The sequence below is a fragment of the Pleurodeles waltl genome, chromosome 11 (genome assembly GCF_031143425.1).
Source record: "Pleurodeles waltl isolate 20211129_DDA chromosome 11, aPleWal1.hap1.20221129, whole genome shotgun sequence".
Lineage (NCBI taxonomy): Eukaryota > Metazoa > Chordata > Amphibia > Caudata > Salamandridae > Pleurodeles > Pleurodeles waltl.
The window spans coordinates 549,057,927-549,072,992 of record NC_090450.1 but is presented as its reverse complement, the minus strand read 5'-3'; the positions used below and the strand labels follow the sequence as shown (position 1 = coordinate 549,072,992).

The following is a 15,066-nucleotide window of genomic DNA, read 5'->3' as shown; positions in this document are numbered from 1 at the left end:
CTGGCATACAAAGTGGAAATCGATTGTTCCAGGTAATGAAGGCCACAGAGTTTGGGTGTAGGAGACCTGTGCCAAGACAGCTTGCACCGTGTTTGGATGGAATTTCAGAAGTGCCCATTGTACTTGTTTCCTGTCCTATTGTGAGCCTGATGCATCATGTGTGTCATCATGTGTCCAGAATATATGTAGTTCAAGGCCATGACCAAGTCAGTTTTCCTTCATATTGGCTAAACACTCTTTTTGTATGACCTGTAAATAGCTGTAGATGTGTTTCATCATTGTAGGCTATAATGCCTGTGCCAAAACACTGACAGATGTTATAATGACTCTGCGATCAGAAACTGTTGCACTGTCATCAGTCTGAATCTTGGATTATGTGATGTTAGATAACTTTGGTGTGGTATGTGAAAAGGCTCACACTGGTGATATCAACCCCTTTAGTGTTTGCCTATGTGACAGGACAATGTCTGGCAAATCCATTCCTTCTGTGGTCTGGAGGTAGGTACCTGTATGTATGTTCATTTACTCAGTATCGCTCAAAGATTTCTGATTTCCAACGGTTCAGAAACATTGGCAGCCTATGTGCCAAACACTGTAATAAATGTTTTAGTTTGACCAGACACTTGTATATTTGTGTTTGCATGGGATGGTTGTAATGCTGAGCTAGACACCGTGTACATGCAACATATCCCTTCTTGCACAAGAACCCTGGATCATCATCGTATGTTTCTGACATCTCTACATGGCTAAATATGAAATCAAAATCTGCAGACAACAAGTCAATGATTGGTGAATTTATTGTGAAGGTACCACTAACAGACAATATATGTGACATGAATCAACAAAAAATAAGTAATGTGAAGGGGTCAGTCATAGTGAATGAAATCTTTGGAGTGGGTGCGATACCATTGAAAGTCCACAGTCCGCAGTACTCCTCCCGTTGGAAATGAAAGTTGGTTCAGGATCAGTCCACAGAGTCAATTTGTAACACAAAAAGTAGGACCTTAAGGAATAGAGTGTTATTGCTGGCAGTGGTGGGTGTCTTGCCGTCCTCATTTCCTGGATTCTGTGCTGGACATCCCCACTTGCGGGGGGATCACTACTACAGAGGCAGGGGTGTCTGTGGCTGGTTGTTGCTGTGGCTGGACCTCCCTTCCTGTGGCTGGTGCCTATGTTGATGGGCCTGCTGTTGATGAGCCAAAGGAAGGGGAAGATTGGTTTAAAAAGCCCTGCTCAGGGTGGGTGTACGTCCCTTAGCACCCCTGTTAGGGAGGCCATGTTGGAACTGTGGGCATCCATCTGTTCATGCATGTCCCTATGCACGCCCCTCTGTAGCTGCTTGATTTCCTGGAGTTTAGTCATCACGTGGCCCATCAGCATTGAGACTCCTCATAAACCCCCAACATGGCTGATGGTGTCATGGCTGACAGCAGCCCCTTTGGCCTCACTCTGCTGGCCCACAGCATCCCTCCCATGCACCCTATGCCGACAAGCCTGTGCCCTTGCCAAAGGGTGTCCTCTCTAACTGCGTCCTGGAACCACAGTGTCTGTAGTGTGGAGCTGCACCTCAGGATCTAGGGCTGGGGGGGCGGTAGAAACTGTGGCAGGTATACAGGTCAGTGGGTGAATGGTTTCTTTTGATGTTGATGCAACAGGGCTGGGAGGTGACATTGTGAGCAAAGTAAGACTCACTGTTGCCGTCTGACCGGGTTGCCCAGATAGGCCAGAACCTTCCTCCACGTCCACAAGTCTAGGAGTGTTTTCATCACTGAGGGCTTCATCGAGGGAAGTAGTGATAGCCTGTTCTGTTGCTTCCGTGTGTCCAGCGGCAGTTCCACCTGTTGATGAGGGACGTACATTGTTACTGGTTGACTTTTAACATCTATCTCCAAAGATTTGTAAATATTGTAACCAGAGACTATAGACCAAGTTAAGTTCTAGGTAATCCAAATGTGCCAAGTAACCAAGGTATTGGGTGATTTGACATGAAATGTGTGAAGCTTGCCTAAACTATTTGACTCAAGCAGCTTATGAGATGTGCAGATTAGTTGCACTTTGGATAATGAAATGAAAATGACATTTCACCACCAGTCTAACCAACACAGTGGAGAGGCAACATTTGGCTTTGACCATTTAGAGGCCTAGTTGAGTGGGTTTCAGGCAAACCCAGGACTTTGTTGTATATGTGACTGGAGTCATCATATGCACAGTGCTATGTCAATGCGTCTACTGCCAATACCAATCTGGTGATGCAGTTTGACGCCTTAGGAATACTTGTTGAACACAATGTGTAGGATGTCCTTCCTGTCCTCAATGGTTTCATTTTGGGTTACCAAGTCAAGATGGAGCTAGGTAGAAAGACATGTCTCTGAGTTGAGCATGATCTGTATCTTGGTCACTTCCAAGATGGGCTGGTGTTTGGAGTCACAAGACACGACCTATTGGGATTGGCAGTCAGGTATCTCTCTCTTCTTCCCAACACTAAACAAATGGTATACTACCAGGTGAATACACTTCACTAGCAAGTTATCAAACAAAGGTATTTGGACAAGTGACTACTGAGTTGGTGTTTGGAGTCACATCAACAGGGCCTATCAGGCTTGGCAGTCAGGTATCTTTCCCTACTTCTCAACACTAGACAAATTGTATACTCCCAGGTGAGTACACTTCACTAGTGAGTTACCAAACACAGGTATTTGGACAAGTGACCACTGGGCTGGAGTTTGGAGTCACAACAACAAAGCCTATTGAGCTTGGCAGTCAGGTATCTCTATCTACTTTCCAACACTAGACAAATGGTATACTCCCAGGCAAGTACACTTCACTAGTTAGTTGTTACACAAGGGTATTCGGACAAGTGACCACTTGTCTTGTGTTTGGAGTCACAATAGCAGGGCCTCCTGGTAGCTGCAGTCATATCACTCCCTCTACACTTGACAACTGTTGTGTAATACACATCTGTATGCAGGGGCTGCATATAGGTTTGAGCATACATTTACATTTTGGGCCATATCATGGATCCTCTAATATAGTTTTGGTGTTGTGAGCTTCACAGGCACCATTTGGACATATGGAATACCATGGACCTTGGTAACTGTGATGTTTGATCCAAAGATACAAATTGAGAGTGTTGTATGTGAGATACTCTGGGAATGGAATCTTGGAGAAATACATGACAAAGGCAGTGGGAAACGGTGAGCTGTGGCATGCATGACATTGCATTTTTGTGACATTTTTTGTGTGTTTAACTACCAGACTCCACTTCACCAGTTATTCCTATCAGGCCCTCAGGAAGGCCAACACCTTCTCCCCTCAGAAAAACAGTTATAATGGGGCACTGGGAGGACCATTGCCAATCTTTTGGCCTGCAGCTGCTGCCTGGAGACCAGGGACCGGACCTTGTCCCTGAGGTTGTTCCACCTCTTCCTAATGTCCTCCTTGTGCGCAGGGTGGTGACTACAGCATTCACTGTGTTAACTATCCTGTCCCACATTTCTCTTTTCTTACTGAGAGAAGTGTGCTGGACTTAGGATCCAAACAATTGTGGCTCTACGCATCCACCATGACTCACAACTCATCTTCGAAGAAACGGGGTTTTTGGAACGTGACATGGTGGACAAAAAAATGGGTGACAGGGACTTATTTAAGAGGGAGAGTGCAATAGGGAGTGAATGAACAAAAGTGTGTGTGGTGAAAAAAAGCAGTGCCTTATCTAAGAAAAATTGAAATTACGATGGCTGGTGTTCTTTATCTTCCAGTGGAGATGCAAAGGATTGTAGCATTTGAAGGGGTGTGTTTTATAGTGTGCTTTGCAGGTGTATCCACTGGAGCAATACGTGTCAGCTGTTTTTTTGTTAATTCATCCAATGTGCAGTTGTCTGTTACTTTGCTGACCGCGGACCATGGTGGTCGACCTCTATTGGTTAACCACTGCCAGGAGACCGCCACACTGACTGTGTAATAGATTCGGAGGTTGGCCATGGCACTGATGATGCTGGTGGTCGGACCGCCTACATACAAGCCACTGCACCACAGGAGCTCTTTCTTTTTTGCTTGGCAGACCTGCCTGTATAACTCACAATACGGCGGTCTGGGAACAACCTGCGCAGCACTCTTTTTGGGACTGCCAACATGGCAGTCTGGCGGATCGACCGCCAAACTCGGAATCCCTTATGATCAGTTCAAGTGTTTGCTGTGTGCATTGTTGCTTTCTAATTGGTTCCACTTTTTTGCCTTTTTCAATAGTGCTTAAAAAGGGAATGGCAGGAATGCTCCGTATTTACCATTATACAGAGCGTTCCTACCCTTTCCTGGAGTCGGCGCACCTTTGGCTGCGTAGCGCCAATGCAGGCACCTTAGCGTCATGTTGCAGGCAGGATTGTTTTTGTGTAGGAAAGGACACCTTGCTGCATAAAAATAATCCTGAGAGGCATTTTTCTCTTTGTATGCTTCAGAATAAAACACACTTAGAAAGAGAAAAAGACAAAGAGAAATAAAGATGATTCTCTTTATCACGCCTCACCTAGGGAGGTGTAGCATTTTGACACATTCCCAGGTCTTCCTGTAATGGTAAATCAGGGAATGCACCAAAATCCATGGTTGGATGCTGGACACCACCCAATGTTCCACCCATGGAATGCCTCCCTCCCACAGAGTAACACAAGGCAGAGATTTGCGCTGCCTTGCGTTAATCTAGATTTATCCACCCATGAGGGTCACACAAGGTAGTATTGTATGGTTTGATAAATCTCACTCGGGTTTTATGTCTCCCTTGTACCCCCTCGTGGGGCAAAAGAGTGACATAAAACTTTGATAAATATGGGCCATAATATACCTTATAAGAAGCCTTTCTTTTGCCACATAATTTAGGAAGCGCTGCAGTGTGATGGAGTCAACTCACCCTTATATTTTGTCTCCGTTGCACAGACTTTCAGTAGCCCTGCTTATAATCAAGTCTAAAAACACAAAATAACCATGATAAGTTGATAACCACTAAACAAGTTCTAAGTCACAAATTCTTAAAACATGTATATGCTTAACAACAAGGGCAAGTATCAGTCCCACTGTCTAGGTTCAATGTGTACTTTACTTAGCCTATTCAAAAACAAATGTGACAATCTATTATACATTCATCTGTCTAAGTGGCAATGGCACTCCCTTTTCGTCAGCCAATGAGGCCGAGGTTCCCATGAAGAAACACTCTACCAATGGGTCTGAGTTTGGCACAGAAGCTGGAAATTGAGGTAAAGGACACCTTTGGTGGAGAACTTCCTAGTTATGCTTTCTGAAAAAAAAGAACTGCATGGTGTTATAGTTTTCATGTCAGGCTAAAGCACCTGGAAATAGGAGCTATGTAACCTATGTCACAGTTTCAAGTTTTACTAGTGCTGAAAGAGGTAATTTACTTTCTGCACATAGTCTAGTTCATATTTGTTTGTGCTTTTAATACAGTGCAATCATACGGACATGAGGAAAATGTCAGATTGATTGAGTACAAAGACACTGGTGTTGTGAAGATTGTTGGTAAGGTGTAAGCAGGGTGGTTTGGGATGTTATTTTATGTTTTATCAACTTGTAGAGTGATTCCCAAATACCTGTGAGGGTATCTAGGCAATGAGCAGGGCAGGCCTGAGGAGAGAGAAGGAGATAATCTCTGTTTTGCCTGGAAGAGCCATGTCTTGAGGTTCCTGTGGACGTCCATGGGAAAAGGGGAGTTTATGAGGTGTTGTGGGAGATTGTTCCAGGTCTTGGCTGTCATGTATGAGAAGGAGCATCCTCCACTTCTGGTCTTCTTCATATGAGGGAGGTGTGCTCTTGCCTAGGATGCAGTTTGTAGTTGGGTTGGTAGAAGTTGAGGCGGTTGCTGAGGTACGCTGGACTGGATTTGTGGAGAGCTTTGTTGATGTGGGTGAGTAACTTGAACTTACATTTTTCCTGGACTGGGACCCAGTGGAGAATGCTGATGTGTGGAGAGCTCTGATACTTTCACGGGATGTTCAGGATGAGTCTGGTGGTGGCATTCTGGGTGGTTTGGAGTTGGTGTATAACATGGGCTGGGATTCTGAATTAGAGGGCATTTATGTAGCCAAGTCTACTTGTGAAAAGAGCCCGGGTGACTGTTCGTCTGATGTGCTAGTGGGACCACTTGAAAATCTTTCACAGCATTTGCAGAATGTGGAAGCATGATGAGACAACAGCTTTGATCTGTCTGCTCATGGAGAGGTTCATGACCAGGATGATCCTGATGTACTTGGCATGGTCAATAGAGGTAGGTGGGGTCAGGTTTGGAGGGCCACCAACAGGCATCCTAGTGGAATGGTTGTTCCGAAGATGAGGACTTTGGTTTTGTCTGTGTTGGGTTGTTTTCCAAGCAGCGATGTTGCTCATGCTGTTGACAAAGTTTGCTTTGGCAGTGCTGGTTGAGTCGGTAAGGAAGAGGATGAGCTATGTATCTTCGGCATAGGGTACTATGTTGATACTGTGGGCTCTGACAATGTCTGCGAGGGGTGTCATGAAGACTTTGAAGAGTGATGGCTGAGGGATGCTCCTTGAGGGACTGTGCATAGGAGTTTCTTGGGTTCTGAGGTGTAGGAGGAAGTCTAAGTCATTGAGTTCTGTTCGTAAGGAAGGAGTATATCCCATTGAGAGCCGGTCCACAGATACACAAGTACTGAAGCTTTCTGATGAGTGAATTGTGGGAGACCTTATCAAAAGCTTTGGAGAGGTTGAGAAGTATAAGTGTGGCCATTTCTCCTGGGTTGAGGAAGCTTCTGATGTCATTAATGACAACAAAGAGGGCTCCTTCTGTGCTGTGGTTAGCTCAAAATCCAGATTGAGAGCTGTCTAGGAGTTGATGGAGTTGCAGGTGATCTGTGAGTGGAGTATTGGTGGCTTTCTCCATGACTTTAGCTGGAAAAGGCGGGGGAAGGGTCTGTTGCTTCTAAGGGTGTTGGGGTCCGCTGTTGGTTTCTTCAATAGGATGTTAACTTCTGCATTTTTCCAGCAATTAGAAGGTGGTGTGGCTATGAGGTGTTGATGATAGTGGTGAGCATGGGGGAGATAATGGTTCTTCCAAAGTTGTTTGCGAAGTGGTGGCACGGGTCTGAAGGATATCCTGAGAGGATGGTATTCATCTGAGCAGTGGTGTCTTAATTCAAGTGGGCTTCCAGGTGCTTAGCTGCTGTATGACAATGAGGAAGGTATCCTACTGGGAGCTTGTGTCAATATGTTGTTGGTCAACTGTGTTGTAGATCTTAGCAATCTTCTGTTTGAAGAAGTTTGATGGGATGCTGCAGAGTTCTTGTGATGGGTTGATGTCATTTTTGGCAGCTGCAAGTTTGGAGAGCTCCTTGATGATGGTGAAGAGTTATTTGACATTGCTGGGGCTGGGGTTGACTGTGAGAGTTAGAGATTTTTTCTTTGTGTTTCACAGTTGTTGGTGGTAGACGTTAAGGGCAGATCTGTATGTAGATTCAGTGACGTTTTTGTCAAGACTCCATTTTCTCACAAGTTGTTTGCAAAGGTGCTTGCACTCGCTGAAGTCGTCTGTGTACCAGCTGAGTCGTTTCTTGTTTTTAGAGGTCTTGTTTCTGGTAGAAGCAGTGTGGTTGTTGGCGACGGTGAGCCATTTATTGAAGATGTTGGTCTTGACTTTGAGGTTCACAGTGAGTGGGGATTCTTGTGGTGTCTCGGTCCAGTTTTCTTCAGATATTTTGCTCCAGTTGTTTGATGGTGCTTTGTTTTTTTTGGGGGGACTGGCTTCGTGGGTGGATAGCTTGAAATTTATGCTGTGGTGGCCAGACCATGGGAACAGGATTGTGTGGGAGGGATGAACTTGTTGTTGGAGGAGAAAATAGTGTTGAGGGTGTGGCCTGTTGTGTCAGTAGGTCCTTGGATGATTTGGGTGAGTCCAAGGTTACTGAGACTGTTAAGGAGGGCCATGGAGTTGGGGGTCTGCAGTGTTTTCCAGGTAAAAATCGAGGTCCCAGAGGAGGATGGAGTTGGTTGATCTGATGGAGAGAGAAGCAATGAAGTCTGAAAAATGGTTGCAGAATTCTGCTTGGGGGCCTCAGGGGATGGTAGGTGAGAGTTCCCTTCTGGATGGTGTTGTAGTCCGTTCATATTTTGAATTGGAGGTGTTCGATGAGGTTGGTGACCAAGTCCATGGAGGTGGTGAAGTCAATAGTGTTTTTGTAGATGATTGCGAGTCCTCTGCCTGATTTGTGGGTTCAGTCCTGGTGTATGATTTTGTAGGTGGGCAGGATGGCTACAGCGAAGTCTGGGTTGGAGGCTGGGTTTAGCCATTTTTGGTCAGGAAGATAAGGTCGGTGTGTCGCTGTTGAGGAGGTCCCAGACTTTGGTGTAGTGTTTGGATGGAGAGCATGGTGGACAGTTGGTGTGCAGCGGTGGTGGCAGCATGTGTTAGTTGTTGGAAGGTAGTGGTGACGGCATCTAAAGTGTCATAGGTGAAATCACACAGGGTGCATGAGAAGTGTCCTAGTGTGGTAATGGGGGATGCATGGCAGTAGTATGTGCTGTTGAAGTTGTGGAGGATGGCGGAGGAGTACTGGAGACATTTGGTGGCTCAAGTGGCAGCTGCAAATGTGGTTGTGGTTTTACATTGTATCATTGAGAAGCCAGGATTCCTGGTGCTGGGCACATCCAAAAAATGAACAGGCGCAGATAAGCTTGGCTTTGTCATGCTTTTGGTGAACCAGCGATGCGTCCGCTGTGCACATCTGCTGTAGGGTCATGCTGTGGCCTGGATTAAGTAGGTCCTCAGGTGTGTGGGGCTTCTGTTGGCAGGGAGACTGGTGAGTGGGAAAGTCAGGGCAGTTAAACACGGGCAGCTTAATTGTAATTCGGTCATATGGCAGCAGAGGACGAAAGGCTGATCCATGGAGCAAAAGATGCAGCTTAGGATGCAGTGCACAGTGTATTGCTTGGGGTTAGTAGCAGTAGGGCTGTGGGTGGCTAAGAAGGCTTTAGTTCATAATTTAGTTAGAGTCCTGTGTATGGTGGACAGCCACCCTATCTGTTGATGTGATATAATACTTTCTATAGAGGATGAAAGAGGGTGAAAGAACACTGAGGTAGACCCACTAGACTTATATTGCAATGAACTAATTTATTAGTTGCTGGAGTTTTAAATAAGGCTTCAAGTGTGTGAAAGTATATATACAGTGAATGAAGTAGAGCACTGATAATGAAATTGGTGCACAAACTAAGGGGCTTATTTACAAGCCCCTAGCACCACCGCAGCATCACTTTAAGTAATGCTTCAGTGGTGCTGTGCCCATTTCCACATTTACAAGGTGGAGCAATGCCACTTTGCGTGGCTTAACACCGCATTGTAAATTTGGGCCTCCCCGATGCAGGTTTTGGCAGCATAGGGACGTGCAATGATGTTACTGTGGGAGTTTCCATGCAACACCCATTACTTTTGACACTGCCCCAAATTTATGAGAAATCGTAAATCTGAGGCAGCGCCAAAAACTAACATCACCCAAGGAGTGACGCTAGAGTGATGCAACAAGGAGAAATACTTTTATTTCCTATTGTTTTTGCTTTTTCACCATGAATTATTGTTTATCTGCAGGAAGGTGTTCTTTTCTGCACATAAGCAGTCAATAATGGTGATCTGTTAATTCTGTGTGCTGCGAGTGACACCATTATTGACAGTTTATGTGCAGGAAGGGGCACCTTCCTGAACATAAACAATAATTCCCTGCAACACAGGCACCTTTGCACCATGGTGCAAGGGTGCCTACGTTGGTACTAGACAGCTAATTGTAGCACCAACACAGGGGGAGAGAACAGAAATGAGCTGTGGCTCAGGGCAGTGCAGCAAGACGCTTGCTGTGTCATCCTGTGCAACAGGGGGTTGTAAATAAGCATAAGTTGAATTTTATGTCATTAGGAGGCATTTTAGGTATTTCACAATATAAGCTCGACAGGACACTGATACTGTCATGACTAGAAGATAGCATTAAAACAACAATAGTCAAAGCACTGCCAACTCAAATACACCTTTCCCCCACCAAATCAGCATGCATCTTAGGACTACTCAGATGAAAATAGCTAAAACATAACTGATTGACCTGACTAAAACAATGGGCAACAGGTCAACCAGCTCAATGAAAAATAGCAAAGTCCTTCAACGCATCCATCTATATACATAGCAGTACACATACAATACTCTTTAGCCAGATCAAACTAATTTTAGTTTTACATTGATCAACTCAAACCACTAGTATAATAGACATTTGACAAGGTCCACTGGCAAACCCTGCTAACCCCTACTAAGCAACCAATCACAATGCATTTATGAAATCATAGAGCAGTATAAAAATGTCATCTCTATGGTACTGTCCTGCTGATATAAGACAAAATACAGATAAAGATCAAAGCATGCGCTGCGTAGGAATTCTCTGGGTCACATGCGTGTCTCTTTCTATGGAATTCAGCAGTGGATCTCCATCTGCAGTATAACATTTAGAGGAGTTTTGGGCCTGTGGACATTTTGTATTTGGATGCTCATCAGTATTATTTAGAGAGCAGAGTTGACCATGCTTCATGACCTCTATCCCTGGAGACCAACAGATTGATGATCTCGCTTTCCAGCATAGAAGGTTCTGTGCTTGTGTATTAGATTTATCTGGAGAGGCAGAGCAGCAATTCTAGGCTGGAGTCGAGAGCTGCATTTGTGGAGTTTGGATTGGGCTATCATATTTGGTGTGCACTGGGACAGGCTTGATAGTCAGTTTAGGGGGTAAGTGGAGGCCCTCTGGAGAGTACAGTGTTATGGATGTAGAAGGGAGGACGGTGAAGGTTATAACTGTTTTAAAGTTCAAAGAGGTAATGAAGAAGGACACACGTGTAATGGTGGGTGTGATTAAGTATTGTGTTGTGATATTTAGAAGTGGTGTAGTTTGATATTGTTCTAGGTTGTACGGGGTGTGGTCTGTGTTTAAGACTGTGGTGGGGTCTGGAGGCTAGATTGTGTCACAAAATTCTATTGTGAGTTATATCTAGATTAGAAATTCTTGCAGAGGAATAGATAAATACTGAGCTTTGTGGCATTGGAAGTGAGGTGTTCAGGTAGATAGAAGAAGGAGGTGATGTGGTGTAGAATGGGCTTGTGTGAAGCTACAAGGTTGAGTGTAGTGAGGATGTTCTTGAGTGGTCTCAAGATATCTGTTGTTCAGAAGCTGTAGTTCGCTTTGCCGTGCTGCTGAATGGACTACAGTGGTGTGGTGTCTACAGTGAAGGTAGAGTGATTTGTTGTTACTGCTGATTGTTCCAAGTTCAATGGCGTGAAGAGCAGCGAGGGTCTTGTGTGTGGTGATGTAAAGAAGGGAGGGGAGACGAGAGTTTAGTCTGATGTGCTGCTGAGTGAAAGAATAAATATAACGTACTGGTATAGGATTGATGTGAGCTAGTATGCTGCGCTATGAGAATATGGGGTATAGAGAACAGAAAGTTATCCCCTTGTGGTGATGTCTGGACTGCGTGAGTAAGCAGTGTGTGATGAATGTATATATTGAATTTAGTCCATCTTCAATTTCAATGTTAGTAGTATTGATGTAATAGTCAGACAAGCATTCTACATTCATTTTCCATGGTTTCCAACCACACCCCAGGCAATTGGACATTGGATATCATGGAGACAGGAGTGCAGGACGTGGGCTCTTTGAATGACAGAAAATAAAGCCGCTGTGGGAGGCTAGCCTGGTTTGTAGTGGGTACCTTAGGTACTTACACCTTATAACAGGTCCAGTTATCCCTTATCAGTGAAATGTATTAGTGTTCTAGAAGCTTACGCTGATACAGGTAGCTATAGCAGAGCAGCTTAGGGTGAACTAGGAGAAATGCAAAGCTCCTGCAATACCACTTATAGCTACACAGTACTTATACATGAGTAAAGACAATACTCAGTGTTACCTAAAATAAAGGTAGTTTATTTGGGTGACACAGGGCCAAAAATATCTTAGAGGAAATGCTACACAATGCAATGGGAGAAAATAGGTCTAGGGGAACACAAACCATATACTGAGAAAGTGGAATGCGAATCACGAATTCCCCCCTAGACAAGTGTAGTTTATAAAGATTTGCTGGGAGAATAAGAATACAGTGAAGGTAAGTAAAATAACCCACCCCAGAGCCCAGGAAAGTAGGAGTAAAGTACTGCAAGTTTCCTTAGTACACACTACAAGTCATGACTAGAGTTATTGCAAGAACCAAGCAAAACTGCAAACAACAAATGGTGGATCCCTGGACCTGAAGACCTGCAAAGGAAGGAGACCAAGCCCAGAAGTCAAGTCCAAAGAAGTTCCAGGAAGGACAGGAGCCCCTGCCAACCCAGAAGAGGGTGCAAAAGAAGAGTCCCTGGTTGGACGAAGACTGCAGAAATGCACCCTAGGTAGATGTCAGTGGGTTCCTGCATGATGCACTGGATGTCTCATGGAGAGAAGTTGGATGCATGCGAGTTTAGGTGTGGGATTCCTCCAACAAGCTTTGGTTCTGGCAAAGTTACGTTTTGTGTCATGTAGGTGTTATCTGGACCCAGAAGGGACCTGGGGGCCTCAACTCTGTGTGAGGAGGAAGAGGGGACTCTCAGCACTTCAGAGAGCCCTCAGAACACCAGGTAGCACCCCCGAGAGTCCCAGGACATGGGCACAAGGAGGTGCAAAATGCTGTTGGTGCAGCACTACAAAGGAAGGTCCCACGCCGCTGGAGAACAACTCAGCGATTTGAGCATCGTAGGATAGAGTGCTGGGGATCTGGGCCAGGCTGTGCATGAAGGAATTTTGCAAATAGTGCACAGAGGCCTCAGGAGGTGAAGAAGATGTGGTGCACAGGGGTACTGTCGTTCTCAGGGAAGGCAAGGTCTTACCTCCTCCAAATTGGGACAGAAGGACCTCAGGACAGTTTGTGTCGATGGGGTCCATGCTCTGTGTTCCAAGGAGCAGGCTCGTCACCAGGAGAGGAGTCCAAGAGAACCGGTTGTCGACTTAGAAGGTGCCTGCTTGACCAGGGGAGTGACTATGTCACTCCATGGGAGATTTCTCTGGTCCTTCTGCTGCAGAGTGAACACATTGAGTCCTCAGAGCATCCACACCATGGAAACTGTTGCAGTTGCTGGCTGGAGCTGAATTTGCAGAGGAAAAGTAGCCCTTCTGGATACTTTATTGCTGTTACAGCAGTTCCAGGAGCGGTCTGCGGTTGATCCGAGGTCAGAGGATGAAGTAGTAGTTGCAGAGGATTCCTGCTGGAAACTTGCAAGTAGAATCTGAAGAGAACCCACAGGAGAGACCCTAAATAGCCTTGAGAGAAGGATTGGTTGCCTTATCAGGTATGGACCTTTCAGGAGGGGTCTCTGACATCACCTGCTGGCACTGGCAACCCAGAGGCCTCCAGAGTGTCCCCACACCTTGCAAAGCAGGAGCTCTGGGCACCACCCCTAGGATGGTGATGGACAGGGGAGTGGTCACTCCCCTTTCCTTTGTCTAGTTTCATGCCAGAGCAGGGACAAGGGGTCCCTGAGTCGGTGTGTAGACTGGCTTATGCAAGGAGGGCACCATCTGTGCCCTTCAAAGCATTTCCAGAGGCTGGGGGAGGCTACCCCTCCCTAGCCTGTAACACCTATTTCCCAAGGGGGAGGGTGTAACACCCTGCTCCCAAAGGAAATGCTGTGTTCTGCCTTCCTGGGACTGAGCTGCTCAGACACCAGGAGGGTAGAACCCTGTCTGTGAGGTGGCAGCAGCTGTAGCTGCAAGCCTCAGAGAGCTGGTTTGGCAGTACTGGGATGGTCGACCCCCCAGGATGCATGGAATTGGCTCCCCAATACAAGATTTGGAATGGGGGGACAATTCCATGATCTTAGGCACCTTACATGGCCATATTCGGGGTTACCATTGTGAAGCTACATATAGGTATTGACCTATATGTAGTGCACGCGTGTAATGGCGTCCCCGCACTCACAAAGTTCAGAGAATTGGCCCTGAACTATGTGGGGGCACCTTTGGTAGTAATATGGTGCCCTCACACTTACTAACTTTGCACATAGTCTTCATTAAATGAAGGTTAGACATATAGGTGACTTATAAGTTACTTAAGTGCAGTGAAGATGGCTGTAAAATAATGTGTGCACTATTTCAAGCAGCCTGCAGTGGCAGTGCAGCTAAAGGGTTTGTCTGAGCTCCTTATGGGTGGCAAAAGAAATGCTGCAGTCCATAAGAATCTCCTGGATTCCAAGGCCCTGGGCTCCTAGGTACCATATACTAGGGACTTATAATGGGGGGCCCAGTGTGCCAATTGAAATTGGTAAATGAAGTCACTAGCCTATAGTGACAAATGTAAAAACAGAGAGAGCATAAGCACTGAGGTTCTGATTAGCAGAGCCTCTGTGACAGGGTTAAGCACTATACAGACACACACATTAGGCCATAAACTATGAGCATTTGGTTTCTGACCTGCAGGATCCCAGTGAGACAGGCAAAAACATACTGGCATACGGGTAAAAATGGGGGTAACGTGCCAAGAAAGATGGTACTACCCTACAGCCGCACTAACTTCTGCTGTTTTCTGGTTTTATGTTCATTGGATAAAACATAAATTTGATGATGAGTTAAAGAGAAAGCCTACTGCCAGGATCAATGCACGCATCAAGAAATATAAAAGAAATAATTTGAAAATTGTTCCATGCTGTCGGGCAACTATGTCAGGTATTTAAAAACAACTTAATATCAATCAGAATTATTCAGCGTTCAGATGAAACTACTGTACAGCTTAAAATACTCTCTGCATTGTATTTTGGCATGTGCAAGCTTTGTCTTCAACTTCAGGCACGTGCAACAACTCTGGATATCCGCGCATATAAATAGTTTTCATTTGAACACCAGCGTGTGTTACGACTGCCAGCGTGCCCAAGGAACATCTCTATTGTAGCGTGTTTGACGCTAGAAGTGTGAAGCGTGAAGCGTCACATGTTGTAGGAGATCAACATGGAAGCACGAAAGCTCATTAACATGCACCACCCTGAGCTTCCGTATTTTTTTGAAGAGT

General features: G+C 45.5%; 1 long non-coding RNA gene across 1 annotated transcript in view; it reads right to left on the bottom strand.

Moving 5' to 3' along the window:
- Positions 1 to 793: 793 nt before the first annotated feature.
- The window catches only part of LOC138266639 (uncharacterized), a 113,804-nt gene continuing 99,531 nt past the window's right edge, over positions 794 to 15,066 (bottom strand). Inside the window, exons 2-3 of the long non-coding RNA XR_011199591.1 lie at positions 4,901 to 4,955; positions 794 to 1,838 (exon numbers count right to left, since the gene is read on the bottom strand). This is a non-coding gene — a long non-coding RNA (uncharacterized lncRNA). The remainder of the gene's footprint in view (positions 1,839 to 4,900; positions 4,956 to 15,066) is intronic.